The following is a 14,122-nucleotide window of genomic DNA, read 5'->3' as shown; positions in this document are numbered from 1 at the left end:
TGTATTTTAAAAAGCAGATGTTTCTAATTTTGAAGTTTGTGTTATTAATTTTTTCTTTTATATACTGTGCTTTTGGTGTAATGGCAAAGAAATCTTGGCCTAATCCAAAGGAATAATATTTTGTTCTATGTTTTCATATAGAAATTGTAGAGTTTTAGGTTTTATATTTGTGTAGATGACATTTTGAATTACTTTTTTATGTGGTTTAAGTTTTAGATTCTAGCTCATATTGGTTGCATAGGTAACCAATTGTTTCTGCACCATTTGTTGGTAAAATTCTTCTTTTTTCACTGAATTACCTTTGCACTTTTGTAAAAAATTATTTGTTTATGTATTTGGAGGCTGTGTCTGGATGGCACTTTGTTCTGTTGATCTGTTCATTTATCTTGATGTCAATGTTACACTCTGTTATTTATTGTAATTTTGTAATGTCTTGAAATCCCATAGTGTATTTTTTGAACTTTATCTTTTTCAAAGTTATTTTGTATATTCTAAATCATTTGCATTTCTATATCAATTTCAAAATCAGCTTCTTAATATCTACCAAGAAAAATCCCAACGAGACAAAAAACAAATCCTGCTAGAAGTTTGATTGTCATTGCATTCTTTAGGTGGGAGATGAGCCCATGATTTTGAAAGTTTTCTTCTTTTCTCACTAAATATCTTACCAGATATTTAATGTTGTGCATTTTTTTCTAATTTCTACTTTAGTGATTTCCCATAAATTGCTATGTATTTTATGTTCGTTTTCATAAAGATCAAAATACTTTCTAATTTTTTATCTAATTTCTTCTTTGACCCATGTCTTACTTAGAAATGTGTTTTTTTCAGTTTTCAAATGTTTGGAGATTTTCCTGATATATTCTTCTTATTGATTTCTAATTTAATTCCACTGTGTTCAGAAATTATACATTGTATTGTGATATTGTGCTCGCCTGGAGCCAGAACCTGAGCAACGCTATTTTTATAAAATGCAAAACTGTTTTTAAATAAGTTGCAATGGCTGCCCCATTCTCCTCACAATAACTACTGTTCTTGGCCGCTGTAAATAGAACTGCTAGTTTGTTCTGCAAAACTATGTAAAGCTGCTTACCTTTTCTTATCAGTAACTGCTAAAATCTGTGACTTCTATCACCACCCAGACAATGTGTAAACAAATGTATATCTTGACTTCTGTAAACCACTGAGGTAACAAACAGAATGACAAAAGTCCCCTAGACCTTGGAATGTCTGGAGACCCCCGCCCTTGTCTCCGCCCAGGAGGTGAATCACAGAATCCCCAAGCCCTTGGAATGTCTGAAACCTTTTCATCCCCATCCCCGCTCCTCACCCCCACACCTAAGGTGATTTTTCGGGTATAAAAAGTCGTGGCACCCTCCTTTTGACACCACAGGTTGGAGAGACGTGAGTCCACTGTGGTCCCCGGCATAATAAACGACCCTGCAATCTGGCATACTTTTGTCTTGGTGCTAACTTTCTACGCTCCGTCCAATACAACAGTATGACTTAAATTCTTTTCAATTATTGTGACTTGTTTTATGGACAAAAATATGTTTCTGCATATACTTGCAAAGAATGTGTAGTCTGCTTCTGTTGGATAGAGTATTTTACAAACATAAATTAGGTAAAATTGATTGTTTGAATTGTTCTTATTTTTTATATTCTTACGGATTTTCCATTGTTCTATCAATTTTTGAGGTAGGTTATTAAAATCTGACTATATTGGATGATTTGTCTATTTTTTGCGTGCAGCCTATTAGTTTTGCTGCATGTATTTTGAAGCTCTGTTATTAGGTATATAAATATCGAGAATTATTATATAATTTTAATAACCTGCTTGTTATTATGAAATGAACCTCTTAATATTTTTGTTAAAAATCGACTTTTTCTAATATTAATATGGCCATATAGCCAGTACAGATTTTTAGTTATTGGTAGCAGAGTATATATTTTTTATACTCTTAGTTTTAGCCATTTAAATTTTTAAATTTAAATTGGGTTTCTTACAAGCAACATGTAGTTGGTTCTTGAGTTTTTTGTGTGTGGTTTTTTTTTTGTGTAACACATCAATTGCTGCCTTTTAATTGGGGTATTTAGGCAAATTACATTTAATATGATTATAGACATGGTCAATTTCATTAAGGGATATATCATGTTAAAAGTATATATCCCCCAAATTTTTGGACTTTCCTTTTATCTTTTTTTAAGCTGGATGTGGTTGGCATCCTACCTAATTGCATAATTATCCCTATACCTCAGCTCATAAATTGGATGACCATATGATTTATTATCCAACCCAGCACACTTTTGAGAATGAAAAGTGCTTTATTAATTATACTTTTAGGGTAATGGGTAAAAATGTGAGAAAATCCTGATCAAACAACGTCATACATTCACTTTTATATAACTTTCTTTTTACACATATTTCTTTGCGTGCCTGCTTATACGGACCTTTCAAGTGAACTGGAAGTTTGAGAGGGCAGGGCTGGTCATCATAGACTTATCTCAGGTTTACTGATACTAGTGTCAATATGAGATTATATGGGACAATCTAAAGAGCAAGATTATCAGACACGTGCAACTTTAGCTGTACGTGTTTGTCAAGAGTCACTGAAGAATATAAGACAAAGATAGAACTTTGTTTATCCCATGTTAATAAGAAAAAGTTATGAAATTTTGGAAAATCTTAAAGATATGTTTTAATTTAAAAAAATCAAGCCAATCTCTTTTGAGTTATTGAAATAAAATATTCAATAAATTTTATACTTTGTAAAAGTATTTTAACATTGTATAAATATTTTAAATGTGATTATATGTATAGGCATATAAAAGTATACATGTAGGCAGGATGCTGGGGCTCATGCCTGTAATCCCAGCACTTTGGGACTCCAAGGCAGGCAAGTCACCAGAGGTCAGGAGTTGGAGACCAACCTGACCAACATGGAGAAATCCTGTCTCTACTAAAAACACAAAATTAGCCGGGCGTGGTAGTGCATGCCTGTAATCCCAGCTAATTGGGAGGCTGAAGCAGGAGAATTGCTTGAACCTGGGAGGCAGAGCTTGCAGTGAGCCAGGATTGTGCCACTGTACTCCAGCCTAGGCAACAAGAGTGAAATTCTGTCTCAAAAAAAAAAAAAAAAAAAAGTGTACATATAAAAAAATGTTATCTTAAAACTTGCAAAATTCTCAATCACATATTTTATATACATAGGTATCTAGAGAAAACTGACTATAAATAAGATGTTTTCATTTGTTCCCTTAAGTTTTATCTTACTCTCATTAAACTGACATACCATGCAAATGAATTTCAGAATATTCCATTAAAATTTGTTTAATCTGACCATTTATCTGTTAAAATTTTTTACTTAAAACTTTTCCTGATTATAATATTTTTGTATAACTCTATATTTCAGAAATTCTCTAAAAGTCTTCTTTTCATTGGTATAAAACAGACCACAAAGGAGACTGAATTTTCTCAATGGCAATAACTGTGTTATTCTTACATCCATTAAAAGACTTTTCTTTTCAAAACCTGAAAAATTAAAATAATAATATCTGATTGTCTTTATTCTTTCTGTATACATCATTTTTGTTGGTGACTAACAATGACAAATTTCTATAAAAAGGACTTCATTGAAAGCAGTGTTAGTTGTATATAAATAGCAGCTGCCTGAGAACAAAATTTAATTGATACATATAGTTAAAAAAGACAGATTTGTATTCATAAGTGCATGCACATTAATGACAAGGTAAAATAATTTTTGACAAGCAAATTTTTTCATTCTGAAATCAAATTTTTAACTATTTTTTAAGTTTTCTCAGGTATAACTTAGATATTTCTCAAGTTGGTTGAAATATCATGTTACTTATATGTTCTATTATATGTTTTTGAAAGGAATTTTTGGTTCTGGAAACCATAATGTGGGACTATTTTATTATAAGGGGTTTTATTCTCTGCTTAGAACCCACCTTCTTCTTTCCTAACCATTTGTCTAGCCAGCTTCTCATCCATCAAATATCAACTTAAACTTCAGTTCCAAGAATGCCAAAGGAAAGTCTTTCACAATTCCTAGAATACGTCATGTGCCCATTGTTATTGCAATAGTGGTCTTTTTTTTTTTTTTTTTTTTTTTTTGAGACGGAGTCTCGCTCTTGTTACCCAGGCTGGAGTGCAATGGCGCGATCTCGGCTCACCGCAACCTCCGCCTCCTGGGTTCAGGCAATTCTCCTGCCTCAGCCTCCTGAGTAGCTGGGATTACAGGCACGCACCACCATGCCCAGCTAATTTTTTGTATTTTTGGTAGAGACGGGGTTTCACCATGTTGACCAGGATGGTCTCGATCTCTTGACCTCGTGATCCACCCGCCTCGGCCTCCCAAAGTGCTGGGATTACAGGCTTGAGCCACCGCGCCTGGCCAATAGTGGTCTTTTATAGCAGTTATAACAACTGTGATTAAAACAACTAATTATTTAATTATTATCTGCACTGGTGGCTATGATGTATATACTATGCTGGTAGAAATTATGTCTTGCCACTGAGTCCTAGCACCTAACATACAACCAAGTACAAAGTACATCCTCAGTGACTATTAATTGATTTTGATCATTTATGACTAAAAGAGAAAGTTGAGGCTGGGCACAGTGGCTCACGTCTGTAATCCCAGCATTTTGGAAGGCCAAGGCAGGTGGATCATGAGGTCAGGAGTTCGAGACCAGCCTGGCCAACATAATGAAACCCTGTCTCTACTAAAAATACAAAAAAATTAGCTGGGTGAGGTGGTGTGAGCCTGTAATCCCAGCTATTCAGGAGGCTGAGGCAGGAGAATCGCATGAACCCAGGAGACAGAGGTTGCAGTGAGCCGAGCTAGCACCACTGCACTCCAGCCAAGGTGACAGTGCAAGACTCCGCCTCAAAAAAAAAAAAAAAAAAAAGAGAAAGTTGATTAGATGAAGTTTAGGTGTTGATGTTGTATAGGAAAGCATAATTAGACAAGAGAGTCTAAAATCCCCTAAGAGTATATAAAAGAAGTGAAAGCATTTAATAAACTTGAGTATAATTTAAATACTTAAGCTGCTTATTTTCCTACAGCAGATTGATTTACAAATTTAATTGATATTTAGGTGCTTTAGTGAATTTAATCTGTTTTATTGGTTAGGACCTGAGGCATATGAGTTTGAAGTTGGGCATTCTTCATCTTGTTAATTTCAGTGGGTAGTAGAAGGAACTGTTTCTATGGACTTAGACTATAAATAACCCCAACCTGTTTTATACATTGTCCTGATATTCATCATCGGCACCAGTCAAAAGAATGAATGTCTTTGAACAACTGTATGTAGTTTTTAACTTCTCTGTGTCAAGGATAAGGAAACGCTTCCCCTTCACACTCTAAAGGTTTTCTGGAAAAAAAACAAAAAACAAAAAAACAAAAAACAACATTGACTAGAGGCAGATTAATAGGAGAAAAGGTATACAAATTTATGTAATCATAGTTTTATGTGATATGGGAGCCTTCAGCGTGGTAAACCAAAAATATCAGAAAAATTGTACATTTTCTTCTTAGGTTCAACTAAGTACAGGCAGCTATGTAGAAATATAATTGTATGAAAAGGTTATGATTTAATGTCGATAGACTGAGTGGGGGAACCCAGCAAGGCCTATCTGTCTAGATATTTTTGGCCTCTCTGAGTATGCTTTCCTTCCTTCTGGGTATGGCCAGTTTTTACATAGAAGGGCAGAGGAACAGTTAGAATTGCATTTTTAGGTTTTATGGCTGGCTTTGGGATAAAGGGCTCTGATTTCTGTGACCGAAATTGGGGAAGAGGATCTAGTTTCTATGGCTAGACTCAGGAGAGAATGGGACTGAGAGACAGAACGGCGGGAGAAGGTCAGAACTACACTTTTGCTTCTGAAGCTGCTTCTGGGGCCTTCACTTTGGTGCATTGTCTCTTGACAACTGACAATTCGAGTCAACCAACACTTATTGAACATCTGAGGTTTTTGTGAAGATAAAGGCCCAGAGGAGCATAATGTCTAGTAGAAGAACCAATACTGAGTGTATTGGAACAATTATTGCTACTTTGTATGTGTAGCTTGTGATCTTTTTCATGCAAATTAGTTTACACATTCTGTTATTCTTAAAAATTGTAGTTTATGTCAATAGAACTTATAAGATTCTCAGTTAAGAAAACTTTAGCTGCAGATTTTGAGTTTATTCATGTCTCCAAGTTTACGATCATTTGAGGGTAACTTTTTTTTCCAAATGAAGCTGAATTTATATAGACAGATAACCTGTTTTGAAACTTTCCTCACAAGCCATAGAGTAATAAAGCAGATATGTGAAACAAACCCCATTAAGTTATTTTTTCAATGACTTTGATAGGAATATTTGAAATATAGCCAATTGCTTCAAGTCAGAATTTTCTAAATTAGTTACACATGGAAATTGATGGCAAATCTAGATTCTCTTGGAACCTAGCTACTCATTACTTGTAGACTAGTAGTACTTCATTTACTGTATCTCAGCTTTGTATTACCATTAAGCTTTATACTACCACTTAGAACTGTTTTATAGGCATCATAAAGCAAATAATTTGTCAGATAATTTAAATGTAAATTGGTAGATATTAAGTTACAGAGACAAATTACTATACCAGCAACTTGTTGAAATCTTTTCCATACAAAAACTCAGGAGGAAAGTGAGGACATTTTATTGAGTCAAGCTCAAGAAAGAAAAACTTTGTGTACGTTGCCACAATTTGTATGCCGTTCAATCAGGGTGCCAGGCCAAGTGAAGACAAGGAGAAAAAAGATTAAATCAATTGGCCTTTCTTCCTATTTAACAGAAATATTTTGAAACTTTAAGTAGTTTTTATACTAACATGTTTTTGTCTATTTGGAAAAACAGCCTCAAGCTACCATTTCTCTCACAAGGTTGATTAGATCAGGAAACAAAAAAAGTTAAATCACTAAAATGAGTAAGATAATCAAACAAATTATTTAAGTTAATTAACTATTATTTAATTTTGTAAAAATAAGTTCTGTGTAGAATTGGTCCAAATTATTGCAAGAATATTGTGGCTAGTATGTTTTCAATGTCTCCATTTATTTCTAATATTGTCTCCAGACTTCTATTTTTGAAATTAGTGTGCGATCATGTAAACATTCAATGCTCTTTATCACCAGGACAAAAGTGTTCAAACTTTTAAAAAAGTCATTAATATTTACTTGGTTATTGGCAGTGTGTCTTTTAAAAACATTTATTTATCAATTATTTAATATAGTTATGGGTAAATATTACTAGCTGCTAGGAGACAGGGCCTAGTATATTTCCTTTTCTATATTTTTCAATCATGGAAATACCGTGATAACTTGTTCAAATGTATAAGTAGATGAAAATGAGAGAAGTATTTTGTTTCTATTTTCTGAGCAATATCATCCAGTCATGGGCCACATAGAGTCCTAAAGTCACATTCCAAAAATCACATGGCAATCTACTATCAAATATGTTAATATATCATGTGACAGTTTATCGTGCTGAACTCCTATCAACTCCCAATGGGGATGGCACCAGATTCAAGAGGCAGAAGATACCAAGAGGCAGCAAATGAGACATGGAGATATACTGAAGGCATACAGGAAAGAAAGTCCAGTGGCAGTGGGCTGGATAGTAGACTTGCTGGCCCAGTGGTGGTAAGTCAGGCAGAACTGCAATCACTTGTAAAAGGCTTGCAGTTCATATTGACATTTTCACTTAACACCCTCCCTGTAACAAACTTTACCTGGCAACCTTTATTTAATACAAAATAAAAGGCCCTGTATGGCTGGCCCAAGTTCCTTGGGAAGGGCCAGGGCCTCAGATGCTCCTCATAGATAAGAAATGAATCTCAGATTGACCACTCCTGGATTCCTTAGCAAAGAACTCTGGACACATTCAGTTGCATCTTCCATACAAGGTCATTTTCAGTGTACACATAAGTCAAGTTATTGCTGTCAGGTGCATCTACCATACACCACTCAATTAGATTCTCTTTAATATCATTAAAATCCAGGAAATGGAAAACATATAATTTGTTAGCAGTTTTGTTATACAGCTATTAGAATTACCAGTCACTTTCTCAACATTGAAAGAATTATATCAACCATCGTCTTTGATTCAGGGAAAGATCTAGGTAGTTGTCTTTCTTTTTTAAAAAAGGAGGAGAGCAAGAAAACTACCATGGGTTCTGTGATGGTTAATATTGAGTGTCAACTTCATTGGATTTAAAGATGCAAAATATTGTTCCTGGGTGTGCCTGTGAGGGTGCTGCCAAAGGAGATTAACATTTGAGTTAGTGGACTGGGAAAGGCAGATCCACGCTCAATCTGTGTGGGCACAATAGATTAGAATCAGCTGCCAGTGTGGCCAGAATAAAAGCAGGCAGAAGAAGTTTGAAGGACTAGACTGGTTTAGTCTCCCAGCCTACATCTTTCTCCTGTGCTGGTGCTTCATGCTCTTGAACACTGGACTCCAGGTTCTTCAGCTTTGGGGCTCGAACTGGCTTCCTTGCTCCTCAGCTTGCAGGCAGACCACTGTGGTACCCTACCTTGTGATCATGTGAGTCAGTACTCCTTAATAAACTCTCGTTTACATATACATCTATCTTATTTGTTCCGTCCCTCTAGAGAACCCCAACTAATACAGGTTCTTTCTCAGCTCAGTTTTAGAAAAGTGTAAATATGGCTTTGACTATTTTGCCTGGGCATCCTTTGAAAGTCTTTGAGCACTCCAGGGGATAAAATATCCAGTGTCAAAACCAGTGGTTCAGACTACAGGAGTAAGTTTAGACTTTTTAACCTGGCATAGGATTCTTTCTGGTTGTGGCAGTTATCTACCTTCCAGCTCTGTCCTCTAGCACAGCCCACTCCAGATACCCGGGGACGAGAGCTCGCTGGCCCAGTTGCTAATTCCTAAACATGAAAAGCCATTTTTCACTCTCTGTGCTCTTGAAAATATTGTTTCTCTCTTCAGTTAAAGAAATCACTTGTCTTTCTAGATTCTGGCAGTTCTACCTCCACAATAAAGCCTTCTTTGATTTTAGGAAGCAGAATTCCTCATATCTGTGTTGGTCATTCTAATCTAATGACACCATTCACATTGCATTGATATTATTTGTTAAAATTTTAATTAGACTTATTCTAGAGATCTTGGAATGTGCCTTATTTTTATATTTGTATTATCTAGATTGGAGGTATTCAATAAATATTGGATTAATACATACATTTGACTAAGTAAACATTTTAAGAGTATACATTAGAAATGTGATATATTCCAATTGCTATATAAATTGTATTTTATAAACTCTGACAATATTTCCCTTTATAACTCAATTCTCTTTTTTTGTTTTTTTCCATAATTATTCTGTATTATATGAATAAATTATATTGGTACATTGATGGACTATATTTTTAAATACTTACTGTATATCATAGTATTTTACCTGGCCCATCATACTGTTTTCTTGGTGGATTTGGGGTGTTATTTTAGTTTATAAAATACAGTAAAATCAAAATTTATAAACCAGCATTGTTTCAATAGTTCATTATTAAATCAGTTGTTTTGATTTTGTAATTTATAGTCCCAAAGAGGTAAGGCTGTAAAAGGTGAATAAATTGCAAATTAGTCAAGCAGAGTCTATTTAACCTATCATAACATGAAATATGGTATAATGGTAAAATTTCAAATTTATTTAAAATAACACTAGAAGGAAGGACAACTATTAATTTTCCCTAATAAACTGCATTCTGATTTCTAACTGAATAATGTTAGGAATGCATTTCTAGGGCTTTTGAAACTCACCTGAATTGGGGAAAGCCTAAAGAAAAGGAAGGAAATGTGTTTTACTTCTTGCTACTCAAAGTATGGCCCATGGAGTGGCCACATCACCGTCAACTGGGAGCTCTTGGCAGACTTTCAGGCTCACCCCCACCTACTGAGTCAGAATCTGCAGTTTAGCTGGATACCCAGGTGACTTATGTCAACACTAAACATTGGGATGCATTGGAGATCAATAGTGGCTTTTTGTCTTTTTTTTTTTTTTATTCCTTTTGGAGATGGAGTTTCCCTCTTGTTGCCCAGGCTGGAGTGCAATGGCATGACCTGGGCTCACAGCAACCTCTGCCTCCCAGGTTCAAGTGATTCTCCTGTGTCAGCCTCCCTAGTAGCTGGGATTACAGGTGCCCACTGCTACGCCCAGCTAATTTTTTGTATTTTTTTTTTTAGTAGAGTTTGGGTTTTACCATGTTGGTCAGGCTGTTCTTGAACTCCTGACTTCAGGTGATCCACCCGTCTTGGCCTCCCAAAGTGCTGGGATTACAGGCATGAGCCACCATGCCTGGTCTTTATCTTTTGATATATGCATTTGAAGAGGGATCTCCCTACTGGTAAACAACTACATAAACGGAAGCACTACTTGATATCACCAATTTCTGGGAATTATTAATTTGGGAAAAAGAAATATTTCTCCCACAGGGGTCTGTGAAAGGACCTAGGACTTTTACTGTTCTCCATTGAATTATTTTCCTATTTTGTAAGAAGGAAAAGTAAGTGTTTGGGATAATCTAAAATTCATTAGATTAAACATGATTACAAATTAGTGACTTCAGTTTAAAGAGTAACATCAATGGTGATACACATTAAATGTGTTTGTAATTTTTAAAATCAATTGACAAGATATTTTAGATTTAGAGAGTTTCTTGAAATAAAGTATTTAACAATGCTTGTTCATCAACAATGTAGTAAGATAAATACTTGCGAAGACATGATAAAATTTTATAGAAGCTTTACTAATAACACATTGTATGTATACATAAATATGTACACACTGCTATGATTAGTTTGAAATAGAATATTAAGGCATATAAAAGTAAATAAGGCACAGCAAAATAAATATCTCCAAATGGCTATATAGAAAAAAATAAAAACACAATTAAAACTTCAAATTTATTAATATGAGGGACATCTAAAATTCAAATATTATATAAGGTTGTTTATGACGCTTTAAAAATAATATAAATCAAAATGTATTAAATATATAGAAATGAGCTGTATTCATTATATACCAAGTAGGATAATGCCTTGATGAACAATATCCTTCTATAACTACTTTCACTGTTTTCTGGATCTAACATTTGAACTTCATTTTCAGAACTACTAATAGAACAAAACAGCACTGGTAAACGGTATCTGTAAATTTAGTTGTTTAATCCAACCTTCTTCTCTAGTGCCAATTATAGTTACCATTAGCTGGCATGATTGAAAATGCAGTTTTGGAGAATAGCTCCTCTGAGCCGTACTAATGTTAACTATATACACTAACTGCTAGTAAATATAGTCATTGTTTAGTGTTCACCCATAGTTTCCATGAAATACATTTTCATGTGCTATCTTTAAAGTAAATACATCATGTATTGCCACATATATCTTGAGAGCATGAATATGTTTTTATAATAGAAGAAATTATAATAAAAATAATAAATACTAAGATATTAACATTATCTTCTCTTTTTCTGGACCTAATTCATTGCATTTCTATTCAAAAAATGTAAAATATCTGTTTAGTGAAACTAAACAAGCTAATATTAAGTCTCTTCTTACTTCCGGGAAATATCATGATGTAGTAGAAATAGTGCTGTATTAGAGAAAAAGAAACAACCTTAAATTTTCCTGTGTACTTTCTAGCTTTGTGGCTCTGAAACAATCAATTGTCTCCTGGCCTGCAAGCAAATTTTGAACTAAAATTCTATCCTAAAGATCCTTCTAGTTTTAGATTTGTAATTAGAGAGCAGTGTTTTGAAATTTCTATACACGCACACACACACACACACACACACACACACACACACACACACAAACACACATTATATATTTATGTATATATATTTATACATGTTTATGTTTATTTTTCCTAATACAGACAGTATTACATATGGAATATTAATCTGAATAATGTTTCTAGCAGTAAATTCAACAGTAAATATTGATTTTTTTTACTTTAACTAACCTAAGTAACATAATAGAGATTGCAACTTAAATTACAGATAGGCTTATGGGGCTCTTTGATACTATAAATACCAAATACATTCAAAATTCTATCTGTTATTCTAAAAAAAGAGAAAAGAACTTTTTTTCTACCAAATTTTATTAAGTATTTGATCTTAAAAAATAATTTGTAAAGCAGTTTATTTTCCCACATACAGACGTAAATTTGAGCTGCATGCCAAATGTAGTTCTAAACTTTAAGTCAGTGACTTTATAACATACGGCAATTTATTTAAAGTTGATTCATATAGTATTATTCAAAAAAGTATAATATGAAAGAATCTTTAAAATAATTGCAAAAAATTTGCTTAAAACATTGCTGTTTGATTTTTTTTTAAACAGATGCCATATGATTTGTTTGTTGATGGTAGGTTATGAATATGAATAGAGTGTAATGACGTTGATCTATTTAGTGGAACTTGCTAGTTGTTAACTACATGTACTAGTTGTTAGTACATTAAATATGCGTAGTGCATATTGTCACCATATTTTCACAGACAAGTTTTTGTGCTTTTGCTAGCACCCTTTTTGAGGGTAAAGATCATATTTAATTTATTTTTGTATGGTCAACACCTTTCTTTCTTTTTTTTTTTCTGAGACAGAGTCTCACTCCGTCACCAGGAGCCAGGCTGGAGTGAAGTGGCGCAACCTCCGCTCACTGCAACCTCGGCCTCCCGGGTTCAAGTAATTCTTAAGCCTCAACCTCCTGAGTAGCTGGAACTACAGGTGTGCGCCACCACACCCAGCTAATTTTTTTCTATTTTTAGTAGAGACGGGGTTTCACCATGTTGGCCAGGATAGCCTCCATCTCTTGACCTCGTGATTCGCCTGCCTCGGCCCCTCAAAGTGCTGAGATTATAGGTGTGAGCCACTGCGCCCAGCTTTTTCAACACATTTCTTAAAGCAGAAGCATGTTGAAATCACATGGGCAGATCTTAATTTGTAGGGTTTTTTTCACTTTTACAGAAGAAATGTTCCTTATAATCATACTTTTGTATTCATCCTTTTTCTTTTATGTCATTTTCTCTTCTGTATGTCTCATGTAGGTATTTGTGTTGAGATCTCTGTAGTGCTAGAGTCTTTATGTTTCACATCATGTAATCTGGTGGAGAGGGACTATCCTCCCTTTGTAATGTGTGAGTGGTATAGATTATAAAACTTATTGAAATATGGTTACATGGATGTGACTGTGAGGATAAATTCCCTGGGGTTAAGGGTTAAAGTTAAGAATGAGTTTATTCGTGGTTTAAAGTATCATTTTCCCACGCTTGAGCAATTATAACTATTGTTAGTGCATTAAGCGTTCAAAACATTTATTGCCTTCACATAGACATTGTTCTGAGTTTTTATTTCATTAGAAGTGGTTCTTTGAAGAGAAATTTCTAGGCCAATGCATTTGTACAATTTAATCCAAGTGCGTATCTGAAAATTTTCAGTCTTGTCATATTTTTACATTTCAAAATTCTATTATTTATTATTTTAATTTGTTTCTCAAGTTGAGCATTTTTGAGTATTAAACATTTGTATTTTGTATTCTAAAGATTTCCCTTTTTTTTCTGTAACTGAGAGCGCTCAGAGATCAGCTACCACTCTTACTCTTCCTTCACATGTTTCCTATAATGAGGCTCTTTCTTCTTCTTCTTTTTTTTTTTTTTTTGAGACGGAGTTTCGCTCTTGTTACCCAGGCTGGAGTGCAATGGCGCGATCTCGGCTCACCGCAACCTCCGCCTCCCGGGTTCAGGCAATTCTCTGCCTCAGCCTCCTGAGTCGCTGGGATTACAGGCACACGCCACCATGCCCAGCTAATTTTTTTGTATTTTTAGTAGAGACGGGGTTTCACCATGTTGACCAGGATGGTCTCGATCTCTTGACCTCGTGATCCACCTGCCTCGGCCTCCCACAGTGCTGGGATTACAGGCTTGAGCCACCGCGCCCAGCGAGGCTCTTTCTTCTACCTTAGAATTTTATTTACTTTTTAAAAGTAGAATATTATATAAAATGTTCTATAAAAAATCTTTGCTTTGTCCTAATTTTTCTGTTTTATG

Source organism: Sapajus apella, unplaced genomic scaffold (genome assembly GCF_009761245.1).
Source record: "Sapajus apella isolate SASKATOON/1434 unplaced genomic scaffold, GSC_monkey_1.0 scaffold7, whole genome shotgun sequence".
Classification (NCBI taxonomy): Eukaryota; Metazoa; Chordata; class Mammalia; order Primates; family Cebidae; genus Sapajus; species Sapajus apella.
This window is presented reverse-complemented; position numbering follows the sequence as displayed.